The following is a 7966-nucleotide window of genomic DNA, read 5'->3' as shown; positions in this document are numbered from 1 at the left end:
CCGTCCAACAGAATGAACTACTTGGGGATGACATTGGACACCATGCAAGGGAAAGTTTTCCCTTCGGAGGACAGGATCAAGAACCTCAGGCACATCATCAAGCCCTTCCTATCGGAACAACCAAAGAGAGCGAAAGACTGGCAGAGGCTGATAGGCCACCTGGTCTCGTTGGAGAAACTAGTTCCACAAGGGAGGATGAAGCTCAGATCCATTCAATGGAATCTCAAGAGCCTCTGGTGCCAGACACACTCACAACAAGTGCTAATTTGAGTCCTTCCAGACACAAGACCCTCCCTGGAATGGTGGTACTGCCAGTCGAACTCCCTCAAGGGGATGCCCTTCGGGACCAGCCCTCCAGAATTACTCCTGTTCACAGACGCCTCCAACCAAGGGTGGGGAGCCCACCTCCTCGACGGGACGGCACGAGGTACCTGGTTGGAAGGGGAAAAGCAACTCCACATCAATGTCCTGGAGTTGAAAGCAGTCCAGAAGGCGTGCTTACACTTCGCAAGTCTGCTAAAAGGAAACACCGTGGCGTTGATGTGCGACAACGCCACGGTAGTAGCATACATAAAGAAGCAGGGGGGCTTGAAATCGAGGGAGTTGTGCGATCTCACCATAGAGATTCTGAATTGGGGAGAGAAAAATCATGTGGTGTTATTAGCAAGGTTCATTCCCGGGAAGAAAAACGTTCTGGCCGACGGCCTCAGCAGAATGGGCCAGATAGTAGGGACAGAGTGGTCCCTCCTCCCGTAAGTAGCCAGGCTCATCATTCAGCGTTGGGGTTCCCCGGTGATGGACCTCTTTGCAACGAAACTCAACGCCCAACTCCCAGTCTATTGCTCCCCTGTGCCAGACCCGAAAGCAGCCCTGGAAGACGCTTTTCAGCACAAGTGGGACAATCTGGATGTTTACGCTTTTCCCCCCTTCACGTTGATAAGGCAGGTGCTCAACAGAGTAAGGGCTTCCCGAAACCTAAAGATGACTTTGGTAGCGCCCTGGTGGCCGGAGAGGGAGTGGTTCGCAGACCTAAAAGACCTAACGAGTCACCCCCCATGGCCTCTACCCGCCAGGTCAGACCTTCTGCACCAGCCTCACTTTCTCAAGCTCCACGACAACCCACTCTCCCTTCGTCTTCACGCCTGGAGACTATCCAGCGGCTCCTGAAGAAGGAAGGTTATTCTCCCTCCACGGCTAAGAGAATGTCGCTATACCTGAGAAAGTCGTCAGTCGTGATATACCAGGCAAAATGGGCCTCCTTCACAAAGTGGTGCGCTGAGAGGCACATTAGACCTCTTAAGGCCTCTGTCCCAGACATAGCAGAGTTTCTGGTGTTTCTCAGGGACAAAGTAGGGATGTCAATCCCAGCCATAAAAGGAGTTCGGGCTGCCTTAGGCCAAGTCTTCCTCCTGAAGGGCATCGACCTGGGGGCCTCAAGACACATAGCGATGCTTGTCAAAAGCTTCGAGCAGTCTTGCCCCCCTCAAGCGAGGAGGGTGCCCCAGTGGGACTTAGCCTTGGTCCTGAAGATGCTGTGTCGTCCTCCCTTTGAGCCCTTGAAAGATATCATGGACAAAGATCTTTCCCTCAAGGCCGTCTTCTTGCTGGCCTTGGCGTCCGCTAAGAGAGTGGGAGAGATCCATGGTTTGTCATACGACGTCTCTCACTCAAAGGGGTGGAAAGAAGTATCCTTCAAGTTCGTACCTTCTTTTGTGGCCAAGACTCAGAACCCAGCAGTCTGGGACCCGAGGTTTCAAGGTTTCTCAATTCCTGCCATCCCTAAGACAGGTAATGCAGAAGACTTAAAATTGTGCCCAGTGCGAACAATTAGAAAATACCTGGAAAGGACAGCGCATCTCCGACCGGATATCAAGAGCCTCTTCATTTCCACAGGTATTAATAAGAAACAAGTTTCCAAAAACACCATCTCCTTCTGGTTGAGACAGGTTATTGCCAGATCCTACAAGGAAGCTGGCATAGCAGTGCCAGGCACTCCCAGACCTCATGACATCAGGGGCCTGAGCACCTCCTTAGCCTTTGAGAAAAACATGGCAGTAGGGCAAATTCTGCGAGCAGGTACTTGGTCGAGCCAGTCAACCTTTACTGCCCACTACCTCAAGGACTACTCAAGAAAATCCTTGGACGGGTACTCCATTGGAACAGTCATCTCCGCCTTCCAAGCGGTGTAACGGTAAACCCCAGGCGCATTCAAGACTAGAGACCGGTAGGCACAAGTGCGGTTTTCCTACCTCCTACCCAGTTGCTTACTTGCCTCTTCGGGGAGTACCGTCGGTTCCCAGAAAATAACACATTCTTCACGACTACACGTCGAGAAGGAACGTCAAAAGAAGTTTTCAAAAGGTGAGTTCCTAGACACTAACGTGAATTTTTGTGTAGTTACCCTCGCTTCCGCTCTCTGGTAGGTCCCATTATCCAGAGGCCTGTTGGCCTCCACGGCCGGGTCAGTGGGTCAGATTAGCACTCCCGCCTCCTAAAGTGTAAGTCTCCTAAAGAAAGTAGTTCGAGGTAAGTATTCGTGTTGGAACAAATCAAAAATTTTAAATAATTTTTATTTTTCCTAACATACTTACCGAGAACTACTTTCGGGTAATGGCCCTCCCTTCCTTCCCCGAGTGCCTTCTTCCCTTACTAGCATGATGCTAATTCAATAGAACTTAATGAGGAGGGTGACCCAGCTAGCAAGCGACCTACCTTAATCCTACCCTCGGGGCACATTCCTGGATGCCGGGGGTAAAGCTACTTAGGGCGCGGAGCGGGGGGGTAACTACTCAAAACTCTGGTCGGCAGAGAGAGATAACCAGTGATCTCCTAAAGAAAGTAGTTCTCGGTAAGTATGTTAGGAAAGATAAAAATTATTTAAAATTTTTTATTTTTCCGAACGATATAAACCTTAGCTATTTATACAAACTAGCCCGTCAGCCCTATCCCCCTTGAAGTCCTACCTCCAAGCAAAGTGAGCTAAATCACCGGTGTGTGAGTGGGAGCGGTAGCAAGCTACCCCCCCTACCCAGCGGTGTGGGTAGATAACACTCGCTGAATTTTAATGGTTCGTCACATCAGCTACGCTGAAGGTAATACTGTACCCCTAAATAAATAGCTAAGGTTTGTATCATTAGGAAAAATACATATCTACGAATTTGTCATATTGCTGGGTCCGGGACTGGAGAACAATACACTGGTATGTAGATGTAGTTTGTTATTCAGGAGGGTGGCTAACATGTCTATGATCAGGGAACCCCTGAAGTCAGGAGAGACAGCAACTAGAGGATTCAAAGACCAGTATGAACCAACTGTCATCCATTGTTGGCTCACATTGTTTGATATAATGTTCTTTTTACCCAGGATTAATCAGTGTGAGATGAACGGCATTGACTTGTGCCCAATGTTGCATCCTTACTGCAAACTTTCAGTGGGGTTGGGATACCGAGCCCCCACTAAGGTGGTGTTGTCTCTCATCATTACCGAATGACCTTTGATAGTCTCTGTAAAGTGGAATGACGCTAGATATGGTATCTTTAGTTCCAGATAATTTATGTGGAACTTGTTCTCCTGTGACCATAATCCTGAGGTTTGTTTATTCCAAAGATGAGCTCCCCATCCTTGGCACGAAGCATCTGAAAAGATTAGAAAGTGTGGAGTTGGAACCTGTAAAGGTGATCCAGCTAATAGGTTCTCCCCCTTTAGCCACCACAAGATCTGTTTTCACATCTCAAGAGATTTCCACAAGAGCTGATAGGGGATCTGATCTCTACAACCATTGGTTCTTTAGTACCAATTATAGTGAGTGAAGATGCAGCCTCCAGAGGGTACCAGTTTTTCTACAGAGGCCAGGTGACCTAGGAGCTTTGCCAGATGTGAGCTGGAAGGAACTCTTTCTCAAGAAAAGGTGTTGTGATCTGTCTCAATGGCTGGACTCTGTAGATGGAAATACTCTGGCTTGGACCGTATCTATGTCCGTACCCTAGTACAGTACAGATGACATTGTGGGTTGAGTCGAATTCTCGTAATATATTGGATTCCCAGGTTTCTGCAAAATTCGAGAAGCTCCAGATAATGTAGGGAGACTTATTCCCATGCATGTGTCCATGAGAAAACTAGAGTGAACAGGCAAGTAAACAGCTGTGGGGCTGTCGACTGGCCGAAGCACAATACCTTGAACTCGTAAGTTCTTTCTCTGAAAATAAAACACAGGTACAGTACTAACTTTGATTTTGGATAGACAGGGATCTGAAAGTATGTATCTTGCAGGTCTATGGTCAGCAAGTAGTAGTTCTTTTTGATGACATGTATCTCCATTTATGCAGGAAAGGTTTAATACAGGTCTCCAACCTCCCGACAATTTCTCCAGTTGGAAGAGGTTGCTGAAGAAACCTGGAGACCTGTCGAAGACTTCCTCATTCATATCCTTCTCTAGCTTCTGTGATATCTCTCTCCAAGAGCAAATCTTTTTGGGATCCTATCAAATACAGTTGGGCCTCAATATTCGCAGATTCGATCTTTACGGATTCAGTCATTAGGGATACAGATAACCATATAACATATTAAATAAAAATCACCTATTTGCAGTTTCGCATTACAGTAGTACTTTCACCGGCCAACATTTTAAAACCGACCACGCAGAGCAGAACAGCCCAACTTTATAGCTAACGCGTAAATTATTCAGTGATAAATTTTGTATAGTAATTCCAATACAGTAATAAAGATTATTAAAAGAATACATATGATGTTTAGTAATATTTGATATATATGTAATACTGTATACTCTATGCTGTAATTCCGATGAAAAGTATAAATCTGTATTACAGTTAAAAGAAAAGATTCTCTATCTCTAACATGTAAAGATTTTGAAATTGGATTATTTTTATTTAATTATTTGTTCCGTAACTGACATACAAACCATGCTATTTAATAGGGGTTATTACTTTCGCCATAGCTGAAATGATGAGCCATTAGAATTTCAACGAGTGTTTACTACCCCACCGCTAGTTAGAGGGGGGTACGGAGGGTAGCATGCCTACCTCCCCCTCACACACACACACACACCTGTGCTTGAGCTCACTTTGCTCTCGGCTCGGGTGGTAGTCGGACGTGTCCGCTCTCACCCTCGCCTCTCTGACAGCCATTAATGCATTTTTGCTTTCTCTTCTACAGGTGTGTTTGTGAAGTTGGCCTCTGCTATCATGCGCAAGTGTCCTGGATTACCCGACCGCCCTTGTGGTACGTTTATGTCGGCGGTCGAGACGGACCCTCACACCCTTTGTCCTTATTGTAGGGGCCAACGGTGTGATAGAACTAATAAGTGTAGGGAGTGGTCTACCTCCCAGTGGGAGAGGTTTTCTCGGTGACGGAAGAAGTCCAAGCGGGATATTTCTCCTTCGAAGGATTCTTTGAAAGGAGAAAATCCCAAGGACTCTTCGTCCGGTGCCCAAACCTCCTCCGAAGCTCCCGCGCGATCGGTTTCTTCTGAGAAACTGTCGAGTGGTAGCGTAGGCCATAGTTCTGTTGCCCGAATTCGGGGTTCAGGAGAGGGCGTTGCCTCCCATAGCGAGGCAGCTCCTCCTCCTCTCCCGGGGGAGGAATTAAATATTAATGTAAGCACTAATGATTTGTTCCATCTTTGGTCTTCCTTGGGGCTTGAGGGTTCGCCCTCCAAGGAAGCCTTGTTTGACATGATCCGGTTCGGTGCCGCGGTCAAACAATCGCCGACTTTGGCAGAGGTTGATCCTCTGTCTATCGTCGACGTTGTGGTGGCAGAGGCTTCTGATGTGGTATCTCCGACCTCTGCAACTGATCAATCAGCTGTAGCTGAAGGCTTAGTTTCTCCCTCTGCTCAACCTTCGAGGGAGGAACTAAGTCCATCAGTCTCTCCTGCCGGTGATTCTCCCCCTCGGGGGAGTTCACTCACAGAGACTCTTCTTCGGAGGACTGCTGACGGTCAGCTCGCTGACCCAACGGCCCCAAGAGGGCGCATACGGCGTAAAGCTCGCCTTCCTTCACCACACAAGGGTGTGAGGAGGCGCCTTTTCGGTTTATCTTCATCGGCGCAGTCCACCACAGAGGAGCCTCGTCATCGATCTCCGACTGTTCCTGCTACAACCCCGGACCTCTCTGCGGATCGTTCGTGATCCCCTTCGGTGGAAGGTCGTCCTTACAAAGGACACGTCGACCTTCCACCCGTCAGACCTGCTGACCTGCCGTCGCCGTTCCTAGCTGCTGATGCGCTGTGGGCGTCTACCCATCCTGTTTTTGTGAGACAGGCAACGGTCCCTTCTGGGCAACAAGGGCGTATGCACAAATTGGCGCATACGTCCCTTACGCGCCAGCGCTCACCTGCACGCCAGCGCTCTTCTGCTACCGACGATTCTGATAAAACGCGCCAGCGCTCACCGTTGGCTGATATTCCTGCTAAAGCGCGCTAGTGCTCACCTGCGTGTCAGCGCTCACCTGCGCGCCAGTGCTCCCCTGCGCGCCAATGCTCGCCTGCGCGGCAACAATCTCCTGCGCGCCCACGACCTTCCGATCTGGGCGCAGTAGGGAAGTTGAATGCTTCCCCTGCTCATAAGCGCTCGCCAACGCGCCGTCGTTCTTCACCTGCGCGTCATCCCTCGCCAGCACACGTCACCCACTCGCGCCCATGCCCATCTCCCCCAGACTGATGTGTGCACACATGCGCGCCCGCGCACAAGAGATGTCTCTCCTCCGCGCGCCCAACGGTATCATCGCCCGCACGAGCTCTTCATCCTGATCCTGCGTGCCCGCACGCGCAAACTACCTTCTGCGCACCCTCTGCTGTCTCCGGCACACGCTCCTACGCGCCATCGCCCTTGCGCGCAACCCCGGGTATTCCCCATCGCGCGAGCGCGTTCCCCAGCGCGATCGCCTATACCATCCCACGCGCGACGTTGCAGGACAGCGCGCGGCAAGGTCGCCATCGCCACATCCCCCCTCCCACAAGCGCAGAACAGCGTGCTCGCCGGCAGGGGGGAGGGTTCCAGAAACGTCCAGGGACATTTCTTCTCCATCATCTTCTTTTCAGGCGAACCCCCCTTTGGTAACACCTGCCAGGGATCGGTCAATCCCTTTCCCTCCAGAGGAAGTATCTGACAGCACAGCCGTCAGCCAGCAGCCTTGGTTTGGGACACTGGTCAGAGCGGTCGTGCAGGCGTTTAAGCCTGTTCTCTCTGACCTGGGCCACAAATCCTTGGCAGCTTCTACTCCCCTGAAGAGGAAAAGAGGAGTTTCAAACGTGGTAACTTCTCCGAGGGCAAAGCAGACTCGTCGTAAGTCTTTGAGGCAGGCCGCCTCACCACCCTAGACTTTTTCTCCCTCCCCTTCGGACCAAGACTTCCCGTCCTCACGGGAGTCACGTGAGGTGAGGCGTTCCCCCATCGCACCAATGAGGGAAACCCCACCTCGCTCTGGAAAGTCTTCTCGGGTAGGAGTGGAGAAGAGCCTGCCCTCGTCGTTTTTGGAGTCTTGCGTCCCTCCCAGGAGGGAGTCGAAGGACTCCAAGACGGTACCAAAGTCTTCATCAAGACTTAGACCGGAGCCAGCCAGTCATTCGGAGAACGTCCGCGAGTCCCCCCAAGAAGAGCCTTTGGGGACAGGAGACTTCGCTGCTAGTCTTTCAGGAGTCACAACATGTATTCTGGCAGGTTCTGACCCTTATGAGGACTCTCAATGGGTTTGCTGACCCACAGATTCCTCCTTGTGAGGGCAAAGACACGGTCTTGGACCGAGTCTTTGGGACTCAAAAACCCTCGAAGGCCAGTGCGGCTTTGCCCTGGTCTCAAGGGGTCAAGAGTGCCAGGAACAAGATCGAAGTCCAGCTCTCCGAGCTTGCCTCCTCCAGCCGTTCCAGCGCCGGCAACAAGGTCCTCCCATCTCCTCGTGTACAACAGAGGAGGTACATCGACATCGTAGAGGAGACTTGTTTGGCTCTTCC

Source organism: Palaemon carinicauda, chromosome 9, assembly GCF_036898095.1.
Source record: "Palaemon carinicauda isolate YSFRI2023 chromosome 9, ASM3689809v2, whole genome shotgun sequence".
In the NCBI taxonomy this organism is placed as follows: Eukaryota; Metazoa; Arthropoda; class Malacostraca; order Decapoda; family Palaemonidae; genus Palaemon; species Palaemon carinicauda.
This window is presented reverse-complemented; position numbering follows the sequence as displayed.